The sequence below is a fragment of the Delphinapterus leucas genome, chromosome 7 (genome assembly GCF_059928025.1).
Source record: "Delphinapterus leucas isolate spDelLeu-1000000601 "Yukka" chromosome 7, BTC_Dleu_Yukka2, whole genome shotgun sequence".
Lineage (NCBI taxonomy): Eukaryota > Metazoa > Chordata > Mammalia > Artiodactyla > Monodontidae > Delphinapterus > Delphinapterus leucas.
In genome coordinates this window covers 51465531-51485267 of record NC_143135.1, presented here as the reverse complement: position 1 = coordinate 51485267, position 19737 = coordinate 51465531, and the positions used below count along the sequence as shown (strand labels likewise).

Genomic DNA, 19737 nt, shown 5'->3' with positions numbered 1-19737 from the left:
TGAACCAAATGACCTAAGACTAAAGTTCTGTGATTCTAAGAACTAAGAGCTTCCTCCAAGCCACAGGCATTCCCTTCCCAGTCCTGCCTCCTACTTTCTGCCACCAGGAAGCCAGGGATGCAAACTCCTGAGGTCAGATCACCAGCTGAGGCCAATACCCATTCCCCCACTGCACCCTCACAGACACCTACCTCCATCAAGTCACTCAAAATGTTACTGAACCAGGCTTACCTGGTGGCGCAGTGGTTGAGAGTCCGCCTGCCAATGAAGGGGACGCAGGTTCGTGCCCCGGTCCGGGAAGATCCCACATGCCGCGGAGCGGCTGGGCCCGTGAGCCATGGCTGCTGAGCCTGCGCGTCCGGAGCCTGTGCTCCGCAACAGGAGAGGCCACAACAGTGAGAGGCCTGCGTACTGCAAAAAAAAAAAAAAAAAAAGTCATGTACCACAATGTTCACTGCAGCTCCATTTACAATAGCCAGGACATGGAAGCAACCTAAGTGTCCATCGACAGATGAATGGATAAAGAAGATGTGGCACATATACACAATGGAATATTACTCAGCCATAAAAAGAAACAAAATTGAGTTATTTGTAGTGAGGTGGATGGAACCAAACTTGAATCCTCTTGCCCACACATAGTAAAGCTGATCTACTGACACTGGGTTGTGGTGAAGGAAAGTACAGCACCTATTGCAGGGCACCAAGCAAGGAGTTCAGGAAAGCTAGTACTCAAAACATGTGAACTCCCTGTTTGTTTTGTTTTGTTTGTTTGTTTTTGGCTGGGTCGAGTCTTAGTTGCGAAACGCTGGATCTTTCGTCGCAGCGCACAAGCTTCTCTCTAGTTGTGGTGCACAGACTTGTCTTTAGTTGTGGCACACAGGCTTGGTAGTTGCAGTGCATGGGCTCTCTAGATGCAGCGCGTGGGCTTAGTTTCCCTGTGGCATGTGGGATCTTAGTTCCCCGACCAAGGATCGAACCCGCATCCCCTGCATTAGAAGGCGGATTCTTAACCACCAGGGACCACTAGGGAAGTCCCACACACACACCAGGGATTGAACCAGTGCCCCCTGCAGTGGAAGCACAGAGTCTTACTCACTAGACCACCAGGGAAGTCCCAGCAAAGCATTTTTAAAGGCAAAGTGAGGGAGGGGCATCCCAGGGTCTGTGAACAGCTTGTGCACAGTTCTCTGATTGGTTGATGGTAAGGTAACAGGATGATGTCACAGGGTAACATTATCAATCCTTAGGCGCCAGTGGGTCTGGGGGCTATGGGCTCATCATCATCAAGTAGTTAATTTCTTCCATTTGGTGGAAGTTTTAGCATCTGTAAAACTACTCAGGAAATGAGCATCAGATATGATTATCTAGGTAATTCACAGAGGAGCTAAAGCAGAGACTATAGGAGAGGGATCTGTCCCAGGAAGGCCCCATAGGGTCCTGCTGGGTTATAGAAAGAAATCTGCTTTTTCACAAGCTCTTCTAGTATACCAGGAAAAATGAGATAGTTTGACCCCTGACTCAGTCACATTAGTGACATAGTGGATTATTGACTTCACAGAAATCTTGTTAGTAAAAGTAATATTTTTAAAGGAAAATTTTATTCAGGAGGAATGAATGTTAAGTAAGGAAATATAATTATACCTCTATAGACGAGTTAATTTGTGTCGGGACACTCTGAAAAGTACAGAGCGCCATACAAACCAAAGTATTCATTGTGCATACATCGTTAGCCACACATTGTACTAGGCGCTGAGGTGAACGAGGCCCGTCCTGCCTTCAGGGAGTTCACTGGGGTGGTGGATGGTGGGGCAGGAGAGACGACGATGCAGTGTGATGAGAGCCACCGTAGGGAAATGCACAAGGCACTCAAGAGCAGAAACCCAGATGAAGGACACCTGACCTGGTTTGGGGCCCAGGAAGCTTCTTTGCAGAGGACACCTAAAGGACAGATAGGAGTTATCCTAGCAAAAGAGGGGAAAGTCATTCTAGGTAGAGGGAATGGCTTGTACAAAGGCCTAGAAAGAAGCAAGAACAAGGGGCATTCAAATATTGCCAGCAACTAAAGGGAAGCAGTGAGAGAGATGGGGATAAAGAGGAAAACAGGGGCCCTGAAAGGCTGGAGAAGCCACATATTATGGACTGAATATTTCTGCCCCCAAAATTCATATGTTGAAGCCCCAACACCCAATGTGATGGTATTTGGAGTTTGGGCCTTTGAGAGGTAATTAGGTTTAGATGAGGTCATGAGGGTAGCACCCCCATGATGGGATTAGGGTCCTTATAAGAAGAGGAAGAAAGACCAAAGTGCTCTCTCTCCACCATGTGAGGACACAGTGAGAAGGCTGTCTGCAAGTCAGGAAGAGGGCCCCCACCAGGGAACCTAATGGATGGGCACCTTGATCTTACTTCCCAGCTTCCAGACCTTAATGAGAAATAAACTCCTGTTGCGAAAGCCACCAGGTCTGTGATATATTGTTATGGCAGCCTGAGCTAAGACACCACCCTAAGGAGTCTGGGGTATTCTGAGGGTAATGTGGAGCCGCTGAAGTGTTTCAAGTAGGGATGACTGACTGCAGTGCAGAGAATGAATTAGTGGGGTGGACTCTGGTCACAGGAAGATGAAGCTGTTGTCATAACCCAGACAAGAGTATTGGAAGTGGGAGCTGAGTGAATAGAATAGTAATAAAATCAACAGAAGATTCCATCTGGAAGGAGTAGTGAGAAAAAAGGACAATGCTCACATGTTCTAAGTAACTTAGAAATACCCTCAGTAATATTCCCAGCAAATCATTTTTTGGCCTCTGAACCAAACCACTTGGGTAGTAGCAGACTCACCATCTCCAGCTCTGCCTAGTAGAGAGTTTTCTGATAATGAATCAAAGGCACAGATCTTGTAGCATTTATTGCTTTGCCGACTTCTGTTATTTGTTAAACATATGCTGGGTCTGACATACATAGGGGACTAAGATGCCCCTCTGACAGGCTCCCACAACCCTGGTCACACTGTGCCCACCTGTCTGATGGTCACACTAGCCTATAAGTTCCTTGCAGGCATGAACAGGGTATTGTTTACACTTGTATCCCTCGCCCTTAGTAGAGTGCCTGGAATATTGCAAACTTAATGAGTGAATGAATTAATGTTTTAATTTTTAAAAATTGTAATAAAAGTCACAACATAAAATTTACCATCTTAACTATTTTTGTGTTCAGTGACATCAAGTTCATTTATAATGTTGTGCAATCATCCATCCCGAGAACTTGTTTCATCTTGCAAAACCGAAATTCCATACCCATGAAACAATAACTCCCCATTTCCCTCTCCCAGGAAGCCCTGGCAACCACCATTATACATTCTGTCTCTCAATTTTACTGTTCTAGGTACCTCATATAAGTGGAATCATATAGAATTTATCTTTTTGTGACTGGCTTATTTCACTTAGCATAATGTCCTCAAGGTTCATCCTATAGCATGTGTCAGAATTTCCCTCTTTTAAAAGGATGAAAAATATTCCATTATATATATATATATATATATATATGTATGCCACAATTCGCTTATCCATTCTTCCATCAATGGATATACTTAGGTTGCGTCTACCTTTTGGCTATTGTGAATAATGCTGCTATGAACATCGGTGTACAAATATCTCTCCAAGACGCTGCTTTCCATTATTTTGGGTATATACCAAGAAGTGGAATTGCTGGATCAATTGCTGGATCATTCTGTTTTTCAGTTTTTGAGGGACTGCCATACTGTTTTCCATGGCAGCTGTACCACTCTGCATTCCCACCAAGAGTGCACAGTGTTCCAATTTCTCCACATCCTCACCAACACTTATTTTCCATTAAAAAAAATAATAACCATCCTAATGAGTGTGAAGTGGTATCTCGTGGTTTTGATTTGCATTTCCCTGATGATTAGTGATATTGAGCATCTTTTCATTTGCTTATTGGCCATCTGTGTATCTTCCTTGGAGAAATGTCAATTCGAGTCCTTTGCCCAACTTTGAATTGGGTTTTTGTTGTTGTTTTTGAGTTTTAGTAGTCCTCTATATATTCTGGATATTAACCTCTTATGAGATATGTGATTTGCAAATATTTTCTACCATTCTGTAGGTTGTCTTTTTACTCTGTCGATTGTATTCTTTGATGCACAAAAGTTTTTAATTTTCATGAGCTCCAATTTGTCTATGTTTTCTTTTTTTAAAATCAATTTATTTATTTATTTATTTTTGGCTGCGTTGCGTCTTCATTGCTGCGTACGGGCTTTCTCTAGTTGTGGCAAGTGGGGGCTACTCTTCGTTTTGGTGCACGGGCTTCTCACTGTGGTGGCTTCTCTTGTTGCAGAGCACAGGCTCTAGGCACACGGGCTTCAGTAGTTGTGGCGCACGGACTTAATTGCTCTGTGGCCTGTGGGATCTTCCTGGACCAGGGCTCGAACCCGTGTCCCCTGCATTGGCAGGTGGATTCTTAACCACCGCACCACCAGGGAAGTCCCTGTCTATGTTTTCTTTTGTTGCCTGTGCCTTCGGTATCACATTTAAGAAATCATTGCCAAATATAATGGTATGAAGCTTTTATCCTGTGTTTTCTTCTAAGAGTTTTATAGGTTTTTTGGGTTTGTGGGGTTTTTTTTGGTCACGAGGCATGAGGAATTTCCCCAACCAGGGATCAAACCTGTGCCCCCTGCATTAGAAGTGCAGAGTCTTAACCACTGGACCACCAGGGAAGTCCATATAGTTCTCTAGATCTTATATTTAGGTCTTTGATCCATTTTGAGTTAATTTGTGTGTATGATGTTAGGTAAGGATCCAAGTTCTCTCTAAAATAAATAAATTTTTAAGAGCTAAAGAAAACCCCTTCCTAAAATAGAGCTTTGCCTTTGAGAGCAAAAAACAATGAATAATCTATTTTTGCAGAGGGGGTGGGGAATCTCTTGAGTATTCAAGTATACATCTCAATTCATGTCAATGGAATGAGTATGAACCTCGTAACAAAAACCAAAGTTAGAATCCCCGTTCTGATACTTATTAGCTATGTGACATGGGTCAGATTCTTGGTCTCCTTAAGCTTGTTTATTTACCTATAAAACATGGGTAATAATTTGACAGACAGCAAAAATCCACAGCTTTGTCAACTAAAAGTGGTAAACTTTGTAGGAAACAAACTGGATTCCTCATGCATTCTTGGTGGAAATGTAAGATGGTAGAGCCACTTTGGAAATTTTTGAATTTTTTTAAATATTAAATATATATTTACCATCTGATCCAGCCATCCTACTTTTAGGTATTTACCTAAGAGAAATGAAATCATATATCCACACAAAGATTTGTACATGAATGTCAATAACAGCATTATTCATAATAGCCCCAAACTGGAAATATGTAATCCAAATGCCCATCAACTGGTGAGTACACAAACAAAATGTTCTATGTCACTGTGATGGAACACTACTCAGCAATAAAAAAGGACCAGACTGCTGACTCATGCATCAACATGGATGGGCCTCAAAAAACATTATGTTCAGTGAAAGAAGCCAGACACCAAAGACTACATGGCACTTATATGAAAATTTTAGGAAATGCAAAGCTGTAGAGACAGAAAGTAGATCAGTGGTCATCCAGGGCTGAGGTGAGAGAAGGAAATGACTGCAAACAGACACAACACAACTTTTGGGGGTGATGGAAGTATTTTAAAACTGGATTGTGGTCATTATTGCACAACTGTATAAATTTACTAAGAATTAATTAAATCATACACTTAGCAATGAGTGAATTGTATGGTATTTAAGTTGTACCTCAATAAGGCTATTAAGAGTGCAAAAGGTTATGACAGTTCATGGCAGTACTACTGTAATAGACAAAAAGTGGACACGACTGAAATGTCCCATCAACAGTAGAGTGAATACGCTGGATATACTCATACAGTAGAGACTATACAGCAACGATAATTAAAGATCTACAACTTCATGTAACTTGGCTGAATCTCACAAATTTAATGTTGAGTGAAAGACAGAAAATAGTACAATTCCATGTATATGATGTTTAAGAACAGGCAAAACAAATATTTGATGTTAAAAATCAGTATGGGGGGCTTCCCTGGTGGCGCAGTGGTTGGGAGTCCACCTGCCGACGCAGGGACGCGGGTTCGTGTCCCGGTCCGGGAGGATCCCGCGTGCCGCAGAGCGGCTGGGCCCGTGAGCCATGGCCGCTGAGCCTGTGCGTCCGGAGCCTGTGCTCCACAACGGGAGAGGTCACAACAGTGAGAGGCCCGCATACCGCAAAAAAAAAAAAAAAAAAAAAAGATCCTGCATGCCACAACTAAAATCTGATGCAGCCAAATAAATAAATAAATATATTTTTAAAAATCAGTACAGTAGTTATTCTCTGGGAAAATAGTGACTGAGAAGGGACATGAGAGGTTGTTTCTGCGGTGTTAATAATGTTTCTTTTTAAAATTTTTTAGCTTTATTGAAGAATAATTCACAAATAATGTTAATGTTTCTTGATGAGTGCAAATTATATAGCGGCATTCACTATATGAAAGTTTATCAAGCTGTACACTTATGATTTGTGCACTGTTTAATATGTATGTTATACTTCTATAAAAATTTTACTTAAAAGTGCACTCAGGGCTTCCCTGGTGGCGCAGTGGTTAAGAATCCACTTGCCAATGCAGGGGACCGGGTTCGAGCCCTGGTCGGGGAAGATCCCACATGCCCGGAGCAACTAAGCCCGTGCGCCACAACTACTGAGCCTGTGCTCTAGAGCCCATGAGCCACAACTAATGAAGCCTGCACGCTTAGAGCCCGTGCTCTGCAACAAAGAGTAGCCCCCGCTCACTGCAACTAGAGAAAGCATGTGCGCAGTAACAAAGACACAACTCAGCCACAAATAAATAAAAGAAAATTGATAAATAAAAAAAAAGTGCACTCAACTTGAAGAAGGGACCACTGGTGATCTCCAAGAAGTGTGTGTGTGTGTGTGTGTGTGTGTCTGTAGGGATGATGAGAGGTGCTAGCCACGTAAAGATCTGAGGAAAAGTGTTCCAGGAAAAGGGAACAAGCAGTCCACAGGTCCTATGGGAAGGAGCTTGGCATGTTCAAAGAACAGAAAAAAAGACCTGTGTGGCTGGTGTAAAGTGAATGAAGAGATGAATGTGAGATCATTCATTTATTCATTCATCAGACATGTAAGAGTTGTGCCAGAAGCTGACATGTCAGAGGACAGCCAACTGTCCAGAAAGTTTGGCAGAGAAAGAAAGGAGAAAAAATAGTCACTGTAAAAGGAGTAGGAAAGTCCTGAGGTTATCTTTTAATTTATACACATACACACACACACACACACACACACACAGAGTAGAAGAAAGGAAAGATTGAAGATAGGAGGAAAGGTCCTAGAGAAAACAGAAGAGCATAGAATAATGCGTGCAGGTAGGAGGGATCACTCTGGAAAGGATATGGTAAACCTAGAAATAAAAGAGTCACATAGGCAAGAATTTTGAAATGGAGAGAAGCAAAATGAAGGCATTCTCCAATCCTTTCATTGAAATTTGAGGAACAGTCACATATGAGAGTAGATGAGTGAACCTGCATAATTATTTACAAGAATGATGATTTTAATTTTAAAAGCTCTTTTTTCCTTAAAGTATAATTTAATGAAGAAACTGAGATTCTCTGATGCGCCCCTGACACTGTTCTCTGCCGTGCTGAGCTGTATGGAGCCCTCACCGGGCAGCCGGGCATTCCAAAGTGTAAGGCACCAGGCCTCCTGCAGGCTCCCCACCAGCTGTCCCAGGGCCCTTGCACCATGGATAGGAAGTTCCACATCAGGCACAGCCACTCACGGAACAGGCTGCCCACCAACACGTGATAGGGTCTTGGAAATTCACAGAGGAAATATGCAAAGCAGATTGTCCTCTACATACCCACAGTCAGTTATGATACAGAAATATAACTTAAACACGTCAAGAAAGATTGAATGCAAATACTCTGAGGAACTATTACAGTCGAGATTATTTCATGCTGTATATTTACCATTTATTGGGTATTGTGGTAAAGGGTCTGAGGATAACACCATTATCATATTACACTGAGATTATAGAGGACATTATGAACAATGAAAAAAGTTATGCTTTAGGAGTTCCCTGGTGGCCTAGTGGTTAGGATTGCGGGCTTTCACTGCCGTGGCCCAGGTTCAGTCCCTGGTCTGGGAACTAAAATCCCACAAGTCGCCTGGCGTGGCCAAAAAAAAAGTTATGCTTCATTGCCCAATTTTATTAGGGCTGACTATCTAAGTTTTCTTGACAATAAAAAGATAGCAGTACATTGATATTATGAATCAGTGTAGATCATCAAACTTTTTCTTTTTGAAATTTGAGGAATGGTCACATCTTCTACCAATAAAGCCAGTGGAAACTGCCAAAGAGGCATGGTGAGTGGTGTAGGCTGGTCAGAACTCAAAAATGACATAAAAAGATGTGCATTTTGCCTGAGAAATATACTCAACTCTCTGAATCCCTATATTACAATATGCTACATAGTTTATACAACAAAGGATTTATTTGAATTATTTATTATTTATCTGAATTTTATTCTCCTGAAGGTTTTGTAATGAATTGAGTTCAAGATGACTAGGTGATTACTTTGAAACTTTATATTTCTTTCAATAGATGAGCATACTAATGTTGCAGAGCTTGCAAATGTCCTTGAGATAGACATGTCACTGGCTAAGAATGTTTCCATGTATTGGTGCTTGGGCTCTGCCCCTAAGAAGAGACATAAGTAATAAATGTGCAGCAAGTACATTCGTCAAGGTGCAATGTTCCATCTGCAAAAAGATTTAAAAGGACTTTCCATCCACAAAAGATACTCTTTTTATTCGATATAAGATGGCAATGAAAGGGACTCCCCTCGTGGTCCAGTGGTAAAGAATCCACCTTCCAATGCAGGGGATGTGGGTTCAATCCCTGGTCGGGGAACTAAGATCCCACGTGCTGCAAGGCAACTAAACCCGCGCACCGCAACTACTGAGCTCACGCGCTTCAACGAGAGAGCCCACGTGCCGCAAACTACAGAGCCCACGTGCCCTGGAGCCCGCGGGCCACAACTGGAGAGAGAAAACCTGCACGCCACAACTAGAGAGAAGCCTGTGCGCTGCAACGGAAGATCCCATGTGCCGCAACTAAGACCCGATGCAACCAAAATAAACCAAAATTAATTAATTAATTAAATTTAATTTAAAAAAAAAGATGGCAAGGAAAGTAGGAGTCCTGAAAAGAAGTTTTGTCAGCTCTGGTACTGATAGAAATAGTCAAGATCCAGCTGACACAGCCAGTATAAGCAATTTGGATCTGTCTACAGGACTCACAAAGCATATTGCTTGCCTATTTGACTCAACACTTTCCTTTGTAATGATGAGAAATCCTGTACCAAAAGTTGGCAGACTTTCACATAAGTCTCTGGACAGCTTCCTTACAGAACTAGAAAAGGTTCAAAACACTGATGAAGAAAAAGTGCAGACTGCAGAGATATTTTGATCAGGCACTCACTCTGAGAAACACCATACTGTCTCTGTATAATAATGATACAGTCACACAACTACATAGCCAGAACAATCAATTATGGTTTTCTTCTGGATCTTTTAAAATGTGTGAGAGCCTTCTTGATTCGGACCCTGTGACTTGCAGCAGAGTTCTAAACAAAATTACACATGGCTTGTTTCCATGGCTCCTCTCATTTATGAATACAGCCCATCAGCAATAGTACTCCTCAGAATATTAGACCAGTTATCCAGAAGCCACTGCTCAGAAGTCAGATCCCTATTTCTTTTACTGGACAAAGGTAGAAGACTTCAAAAACCATCAGATATATTTCAGAGCTAATACTGAGTATTAATAATGTTTTGGAGTCATAATCCTGAAGTAATTCCTACTTCAGATTAGCTCAGATGTTAAATGATGGGATGAGAAAAACCTTTTCCATTTGATTAAAACAGAACTATAAGGAAAGTTTGCTGTATCAATATGGATGTTCATAAAACATTGCAAATATTAAGGAATAAAGTGGGCTTGCAGGGATTTCTGTGAATGTGTCACCTTATCTAAGCTTCTAGTCAACGTGTAAACAGAAAACCTGGTGATGCTTCTGATGAGAAAGGAGAACCTGATTTACCGTATTTAACTTCTGGCTCAGAGCAAATGAAGAATCCTGTGAAATGGTCATTGAGGAAGCAACAACGGATTCAACAACAAAACACAACTCTGATGTTGCCACAGCAGAAGTGACTGGCTTTCTCTTAAGCTGTGCTTTGAAATTCCACTATTTAGCTCTGAATTAAATGAGAAGTTTGTAGGAAAACTGCTACATACACCTTTTGCAGAGAAGAAAGCCATCAAAGACTCTGACATTGCAGCATAAAATTCTCTCTACATGTCCTTAACTTTGCTCACTCATTCAGGGAAGATGCTTCAACACTGGATATACACACTGAGGCCAACTTTTTCAAGTCCACTTTACCATCTTATGCTGATACGGGAGTTCTGCTTCTTGTAAATTAGAGATGCCATCGTATCAGAATGGTTTAGAGTGTCACCTTCCTCACTTCTCACTGCTAATCTTCATTTGCAGTAATTTAGTTACACCATTTGTTATTCACACTTGGTGTCTTTTTTTCTTTCTTAAAGTTAGCTTTATAGTGCCAGTCAAAAAAACTATTCGGCTGGTGCAATATAACTTACACTTAATGATGTTAAAAGTGTGTCGTATTGATGTTTGGCAAACATTTAATTTTGTCTGGAGTCTTGCTCATTACAGCACATCCTAATGCAACAAAAAGCTCCTTTTTTTTTTTTAATTGATCCCTAGGTTGTTTGTTTCTTTTTAACAAAGAACTTTTTAGCAATCAGCACTGTACTTTTATTTTAAGGCAAAATTTTTTGTTTTGTTTTCGTTTTTTAGGGGTTTTTTGGCCATAGCAAGCAGCATGCGGTATCTTAGTTCCCTGACCAGGGATTGAACCCAAGCTCCCAGCATTGGAAGCACAGTCTTTTTTTTTTTTTAATTGGGGTATAATTGTTTTACAATGTTGTGTTAGTTTCTACTGTACAGCGAAATGGAGTTCCCTATGATATACAGCAGGTTCTCATTAGTTACTTATTTTATACATATTAGTTAGTGTATATAAGTCAATCCCAATCTCCCAATTCAGCCCACCTTCCCTTTCCCCCACTTGGTGTCCATATACTTGTTCTCTACATCTGTTGTCTCTATTTCTGCCTTGCAAACCGGTTCATCTGTACCATTTTTCTAGATTCCACATATATGCATTAATATACAACATTTGTTTTTCTCTTTCTGACTTACTTCACTCTGTATGACAGTCTCCAGGTCCATCCATGTCTCTACAAATGACCCAATTTTGTTCCTTTCTATGGCTGAGTAATATTCCATTATATATACGTACCACATCTTCTTTATCCGTTCGTCTGTCGATGGTCATTTAGGTTGCTTCCATGACCAGGCTATTGTAAATAGTGCTGCAATGAACATTGAGATGCATGTGTCTTTTTTTTCTTTAATTAATTAATTTTATTTATTATTTATCTTTGCCTGCATTGGGTCTTCATTGCTGCGCGCAGGCTTTCTCTAGTTGTGGCAAGTGGGAGCTACTCTTCCTTGTGGTGCGTGGGCTTCTCATTGCAGTGGCTTCTCTTGATGTGGAGCACGGGCTCTAGGCACGTGGGCTTCAGTAGTTGTGGCACTTGGGCTCAGTAGTTGTGGCTCATGGGCTCTAGAGCGCAGGCTCAGTAGTTGTGGCACACGGGCTTAGTTGCTCTGCAGCATGTGGGATCTTCCCAGACCAGGACTCGAACCTGTGTCCCCTGCACTGGCAGGTGGATTCTTAACCACTGCACCACCAGGGAAGTCCGCATGTGTCTTTTTGAGTTATGGTTTTCTCTGGGTATATGCCCAGTAGTGGAATTGCCAGGTCATATGGTAATTCTATTTTTAGTTTTTTAAGGAACCTCCATACTGTTCTCCATAGTGGCTGTATCAATTTATATTCCCACCAACAGTGCAAGAGGGTTCCCTTTTCTCCACACCCTCTCCAGCATTTATTGTTTGTAGAGTTTTTAATGATGCCCATTCTGACCAGTGTGAGGTGATACCTCATTGTACTTTTGATTTGCACTTCTCTAATAATTAGTGATGCTGAGCATCTTTTCATGCATCTCTTGGCCATCTGTATGTCTTCTTTGGAGAAATGTCTATTTAGGTCTTCTGCCCTTTTTTTCTTTTTTTTCCATTTATTTATTTATTTATTTATTTTTAGCTGCATTGGGTCTTCGTTGCTGGGCATGGTCTTTCTCTAGTGGTGGCAAGCAGGGGCTACTGTTCGTTGTGGCACACAGGCTTCTCATTGTGGTGGCTTCTCTTGTGGCAGAGCACAGGCTCTAGGTGCTTGGGCTTCAGTAGTTGTGGCACATGGGCTCAGCAGTTTTGGCTCACGGGCTCTAGAGTGCAGGCTCAGTAGTTGTGGCACACCAGCTTAGTTGCTCTGCAGCATGTGGGATCTTCCTGGGCCAGGGCTCGAACCCATGTCCCCTGCATTGGCAGGCAGATTCTTAACCACTGTGCCACCAGGGAAGTCTTCTTCTGCCCATTTTTTGATTGGGTTGTTTGTTTTTTTGATACTGCACTGCATAAGCTGTTTGTATATTTTGGAGGTTAATCCTTTGTCAGTTGCTTCATTTGCAATTATTTTCTCCCATTCTAAGGGCTGTCTTTTCATCTTGTTTATGGTTTCCTTTGCTGTGCAGAAGCTTTTAAGTTTCATTAGGTCCCATTTGTTTATCTTTGTTTTTATTTCCATTACTCTAGAAGGTGGGTCAAAAAAGACCTTGCTGTGATTTATGTCAAAGAGTGTTCTTCCTATGTTTTCCTCTAAGAGTTCTATAGTGTCCAGCCTTACATTTAGGTCTTTAATCCATTTTGAGTTTACTAGAAGTGCAGAGTCTTAACCACTGGACCGCCAGGGAAGTCCCTACATTTCTTTTTATTAATCTAAGGATAAACTTTATAGACTTTATGATAACTGGTAACATTTATAAACAGTCACTGAATATTGTTATGGAGATTTTATGTTACTTTAACAAATCTTATTTAATTTTATATTTTGTTACCTACACTTTTGGGGATAATGGAAAGTGATTTAACTCTCCCTGTGAAAAGACTTCTTGGTATTTAGAATAAAAAGAGTATAAAACAATAAACAACAATTACTGAGAGAAGATATGATGGGACATTAAGAATTACTATGGAGGGAATTCCCTGGCAGTCCAGGGGTTAGGACTCCGTGCTTTCACTTCTCCCTGATCAGGGAACTAAGATCACACAAGCCGAGCAGCTGCACAGCATAGCCAAAAAAATAAATAAAGTTAAAAAAAAAAAGAAGAATTCCTGTAGATACCTATAAATTATGTATATCAGCTGAACCTTGTTGAAGGTATGCAAATCAGTACAATTTAACCTTGTTTTATATGTGGAAGATAATGCAAATCAGCAAAATTATGTACAATTTAACCTTGTTTTATAAGGTCTTAATTCAGACTATAAAGTTTCACTGACATTTCGCAAGAAATTTTGGAAAACATTCTTTTTTTTTTTTTAACCCATTTAGAATTTATTCAGAGTGCAAGAGCAGTCCTTGAAAGGATGTTAACATGGTCTGATTTGCATTTTGTTTTGTTTCTCTCTCTCTTGTTTTTTTTGGTAGCAGCATTATTGAAATATAATTCACATATCACACAATTCACCCATTTAAAGAGTAAAATTCAATGCTTTTTAGTAAATCAGAGTTGTGCAACTATCACCACAATCAATTTTAGAACATTTTCCTCATCCCCAAAACAACCACACCCCCTTACCTGTTATCTGTCATGCCCAAGTTCCCCCATCCTCCCTAGCTCTACTTTCTGTCTCTATAGATTTGCCTATATAAATGGGAACATACACTATGTGGTCTTCTGTGACTGGTTTCCTTCACTTAGCATAATGTTTTCAAGGCTTATCCATATTGTAGCATGTATCAGTACTTCATTCCTTTTTATTGCTTTTTATACTGTTGAATAGTATCCCATTATTTGGGTATACTACATTTTATTTATCCATTCAACAATTGGTGGACATTTGGATTATTTTCTATTTTTGGCAAATATCCTATTTTTAAACAATGTTTATGTGTAGACTTTGTCACTCACTGTGGGTTTTCTTTTCATAGAATCTCTAAGGAAAAATAGAATTTTTCCATTTTGGTAGCAATGGTTGCTGCATGCTATCACCTTGATTTAAGAATTTTTTGTTTCGTTTCTATATCAACTAACATAAAATTGAATTTGATGTTTGCAAACCGAGGATTATGATTTCAGGTTAAAGCTACACATCAGAAGCACTGAGGCTAGACTTCCCTAGTGGCGCAGTGGTTAAGAATCCTCCTGCCAATGCAGGGGACACAGGTTCGTATCCCTGGTCCAGGAAGATCCCACATGCCACAGAGCAACTAAGCCCATGCACCACAACTACTGAGCCTGCGTTCTAGAGCCCACGAGCCACAACTACTGAGCCCGTGCACTGCAACTACTGAGCCCACATGCTACAACTACTGAGCCCACATGCTGTAACTACCGAAGCCTGCACACCTAGAGCCCGTGCTTCACAATAAGAGAAGCCACCACAGTGAGAAGCCCGAGCACCACAACGAAAAGTTGCCTCCACTCGCCACAACTAGAGAAAGCCTGCGCACAGCAACGAAGACCCAATGCAGCCAAAAAAAAAAAAAAAGAAGCACTGAGGCTTTCAAGATCAAAATACTCTAGTGATAAATCTACTATGAAAACATTATTTTAGGCATTCTAGGTATTAAATTATACCAGTATAACTTTAAAGATAATTGAATAATTTCAAAGGTTTTCTTAATTAATTTGCTCTTGTAGTATCTCAAATGTTACTTAGAAAAATTGGAATCACTTTTTATATTTTTCAAGTTACCTTCCTTAGGAAGTTTATGTCATGTTATAGTTTAGTTCCTCTAAAGGGTAATTTTTTACAGTTTAAAATTGTGACCAAATTAACCAAACAAGAATGTGGAAAATAGACTCTGGGAATATTATAACCTAAATATTTTTACTGATGGTTTTTTGTTCTTTATAAAACTACATGTGCATTTAACTTACTTCTAGAAATATATGTCTTTCTTTGAACTGTTAACACAACCATGTGTTCAATACTATGGCCTATTTATAGGATTAAAAATTTTAGACCAAGTTACCTGTGGCTCAGTCAGTGCTGTAATTGGAGTAAATGTAATAATGTTTAGTTTTCTAATTTGTCTTACATGAACTGGAAACTAAATATATGCTATGCTTATCTATATAAGGAAAACTAATACATACTGTGATGGTTAATTTTGTGTCAACTTGGCTGGGTCACAGTGCCCAGAAACTTGGCCAAACATTCTGGATGTTTCTGTGAAGGTGTTTTTTGGATGAGGTTAACATTAAATCAGTGGACTTTGAGTAAAGCAGGTTACCCCCGCCCCCATACCTAAGTGGGCCTCATCCAATCAGTTGAAGGCTTGAACAGAACAGACTGACCTCCCCCAAACAAAAAGGAATTCTACCAGAGGACTGCATTTGGACTTGAACTGCAACTCTTCCTTGGGTCTCTAACTACATATGCAGGTCTATGCTATATATTTTGGGCTTGTCAATTCTCCATAATTTCACAAGCCAACTCCTTTTAAAAAAATCTCTCTTTATGGGGACTTCCCTGGCGATCCAATGGTTAGTACTTGGTGCTTTCACTGCCATGGCCAGGGGTCAATCCCTGGTCGGGGAACTAACATCCCGAAAGCCACGCAGCATGCCCCTCCCAACCACCCAAAAATCTCTCTTTACATATACACACATATCCTGTTGGCTCTGTTTCTCTGGAGAACCCCCTAATATACATAGTAATATGAAAATAATTTCTAATCACTGTGATTCTTTCACTTATTCCCTCAATAATTGTTACTGAATTATTGTATATTCCTAGTGCTTTTCAATATATAATTTCTACAGTGTTTCAGTTGAAAGTTGTAAGTATTTCATTTGATCAAGGCTCTTTAATTTTCTTTTCATTTGCTTTGTTTTACTAGCTATAGTTATTTTATTATCTATATATTAGCACTCTAAGCCTACTGTAATGTTATGTACCTTAATAAAGGACTGAATATTTGTAATGGTTGGCAGTGAATGAATTTGCTGCTATATTTCCTTTGAGAAATAATGGAGGAAAAAATAGAATCTATTAACAATCATGGATTTTAGGGAAGGCACTGAAAAACCATGTGATCAAGTTGTTTCTTATATAAAAATGGAAATATTAGCCATCTGATCACCAGCTGAAGGCCTATCATCCTGTAAAAAAACTGGGGGAGGGCTTCCCTGGTGGCGCAGTGGTTGAGAGTTCGCCTGCCGATGCAGGGGACGCGGGTTCGTGCCCCGGTCCAGGAAGATCCCACATGCTGCGGAGCGGCTGGGCCCGTGAGCCACGGCCGCTGAGCCTGCGCATCCGGAGCCTGTGCTCCGCAACGGGAGAGGACACAACAGTGAGAGGCCGGCGTACCAAAAAAAAAAAAAAGAAAGAAACTGGGGGAGAACTTGCATTTTCAGAGCTATGAGCAAAATGTGAACAACTGCTATGTTCGTGCTCTGCTTTATGAACTGAGCTTTATTTCAATCACACATTAATTCACACAAAGAAGCATCTTTTAACTCTTAACAGTGTTTTCCCAATATAATTTTGTTTTTTGTTTTTTTGTTTTGTTTTTGTTTGTTTTTTGCGCTACGCGGACACGCAGGCTCAGCGGCCATGGCTCACAGGCCCAGCCGCTCCGCAGCATGTGGGATCTTCCCGGACCGGGGCACGAACCCGCGTCCCCTGCATCAGCAGGCGGACTCTCAACCACTGCTCCACCAGGGAAGCCCCCAATTTAATACTTAAAATGCAGGGTTTCTTACTTGACAACAAAGATTCATTAAAGAATTTAATCCAGTTTTGTTGTTGCAAATGTTCAAAGTAATTCTACCTCCTTTTGGGTGGCCATTTCCCCCACCTTTTTTTTTTTTTTTTTTTTAAGAAATCAAGAAAGAGAAGAACAAACAACAAAAAGACATGGACTGGGGTGGGGGGGGGTCGGGGAGGTGCGGGTGGGTGTGGGGCTTCCCTGGTGGCGCAGTGGTTAAGAATCCGCCTGCCATTGCAGGGGACATAGGTTCCAGCCCTGGTCCGGGAAGAGCCACATACCGCGGAGCAACTAAGCCCGTGCGCCACAACTACTGAGCCTGGCTCTAGAGTCCGCGAGCCGCAACTACTGAAGTCCCCGTGCCTAGAGCTTGTGCTCCGCAACAAGAGAAGCCGCCAAATGAGAAGCCCAGGAACTGCAATGAAGAGTAGCCCCCACTCGCTGCAACTAGAGAAAGCCTGCGCACAGCAACGAAGACCCAACACAGCCAAAAACAAAATAAATAAATTTACAAAAAAAAAATCAGTGTCTTTCTTGTGTCTTTTTCATTTTCAGTGTTTCAAACAACGTTTTTAAAATTTTAAAGTTCCAAAACTATAAGTACAGATATATATATATATATATATATTTTTTTTTTTCAGTGAACTAGATGTGAAACAGGTTTGTAAAATGCACTTATCTGTACCCATTGTGGACAAAGAATGTCTGCCTGCCGTATCAGTAAACAAAGGATGTTGAGACTATCAGTCCATCAGCCACTGCAGCCATCACCAATGGTGCACCCTAAGGGGATTCATGATGGAGAAAAACAGGATATAATTTTATTTAGCCCAGACCCTTGCATCTTCCCATACATAGAAGAGTGCTAAATTCATTAACTTGAGATATCTGGTTTTTCTTTAATTAGCAGTAATCTTTTGATGTTCAGCTACCTGGTGTTTTTGCAGAAACTCCTATATACCCTGGCTCCTCCCCTACCTCTTCAGAACAGTCCTTCAGAGGTATCTGAGAGGCTGTATCCTGGGCTTAAGGCCTCAGTAATGCCCCAAATAAAATATAATTCTCAACTTTTAGGTTGTGTGGTTTTTTCAGTTGACACCAAACATTCTTCACTTTCTCCATAAGACATCTTATGATTTGGATGAGCTGTACCTCTAAAAATCCAGAGGTACAGTGTCTGTAGCAACACCCTGATCTGCCTGGCTCCATCCTAAGGAAAAGAGAATTTAACAGGACTTCTTAAGAAGTCCATGTTGAATCCTGGTGATATCTACTTCTCTTTTTAGTATCCACACATCATCCTTTTAACAGTCCCTTGAATTTTGCTAGGGACGAACAAACATCTCACAGGTATATAGTCTTTGAAATCCAGATTCTTCCCTGTTTTGGCAATCAGGGCAACACATTTATTTCCAAGCCTTTGTTTTACTCTATTTTTCATGTCTCCTCAAAGATCACCGACCAGTTCAGTAGTCTCACCACAAACTTGCTGAGTATCCTGGGAATCCGTTCATCACAGCCAAAGACAGAAGCTTATGTGCAAAAGATAGGCCAGCAGTGGATGGGAGACTCCACAGTGCCAGAAATAAATTTGTGGCTGGATTTCTCAGTTTCCACTTTGTTTCTGCCAGGATCATATGCTCAGTGTGTTTTTTCTTTTCTGCTATAATTATCCAGTCCCATTCCAGCTATAGTCTCCTGGCTGACAATTCCTTCTGCTTGTGGACAAAAAATACACACACTGAGCTGATTAACCAGGGCTTAAGTCATGGCGCACCATTCCTAACCGTGTGACATTAGGCAGATGAGTTAACCTCTTTGGCACGCATCTGTAGATCAGAGGTTAATACCAGCCTCACAGGGTTATGCGAAGTATCCACACTGAACCTGAACATAGTAACTGCACTCACTAAATGTTCATCTTCCCAGATCCTCCCATTACACTTCCCAAGGGCACTTTCAACAGCAGCCCAAACAGCATGCATTGAGCCTCTGCTATATGTCAACTGAAGAAAAACACACGACCTAAAAGTAGCGAGTTAAGTTTTATTTGGGGATCTTACTGAAGACAATAGCCCAGGAGACGGCCTCTCAGATAGCTTTGAGGAACTGCTCGGAAGAGGTAAGCGAGAAGCCAGGATAAACAGGAGTTTTTTGCTGGAAAAAAAATGTAGTTGAACATCAAAAGATTACTGTCAATCACAAAGAACAGACCTCTCAAATTAATGATTTTAGTGCTTTTCTGTATATGGGAAGATGCAAGAATCTGGGTTCATTAAAATTATTCCTTAGGTATGCATCTTAACTACCTAGGGCCAATAGAATCCAAAGCACAGAATACTTCCTGTTTTTCCCATCCTGAATTCCTTTCAGGGCTCACCGTGGGTGGAAGGCTGCCGTGACTAATGGCCAGATCCTTATGGAACTGGAATGGTGGGCAACATTCTTTGTTTACCAGAATGGCAGGCAACGGTCCCTGTCCACATCTAAAGCGGGTCTTAGAGGATTGAGATACTAAAAATATAGGAAATAGCTTCCTGCTCTAGAAGAGCTTACAATGTAGTCAGCGATATGGCTTCCACGACCTCCACGAATTCTTACAACAGTCCCAGACAGCCGACAAGACTGAAAAGAGGTAGAGGGAGCCAGAAGGTACACAAAAGTAGGGACA

General features: G+C 41.0%; 1 long non-coding RNA gene, 1 other non-coding gene and 3 pseudogenes across 2 annotated transcripts in view; 3 read left to right on the top strand and 2 right to left on the bottom strand.

The window, feature by feature from the left end:
- The window catches only part of LOC149748738 (uncharacterized), a 58892-nt gene that overhangs the window by 35572 nt on the left and 3583 nt on the right, over positions 1–19737 (bottom strand). The window contains exon 2 of the long non-coding RNA XR_016393841.1: positions 232–411. This is a non-coding gene — a long non-coding RNA (uncharacterized LOC149748738). The remainder of the gene's footprint in view (positions 1–231; positions 412–19737) is intronic.
- On the bottom strand, positions 4657–4729 carry TRNAR-UCU (transfer RNA arginine (anticodon UCU)). Its single transcript has one exon. It is a non-coding gene; the product is annotated as a tRNA-Arg (tRNA).
- Positions 7717–8902, top strand: LOC111184845 (protein FAM91A1 pseudogene; annotated as a pseudogene).
- On the top strand, positions 9246–9854 carry LOC149748739 (protein FAM91A1 pseudogene; annotated as a pseudogene).
- Positions 10024–10730, top strand: LOC111184850 (protein FAM91A1 pseudogene; annotated as a pseudogene).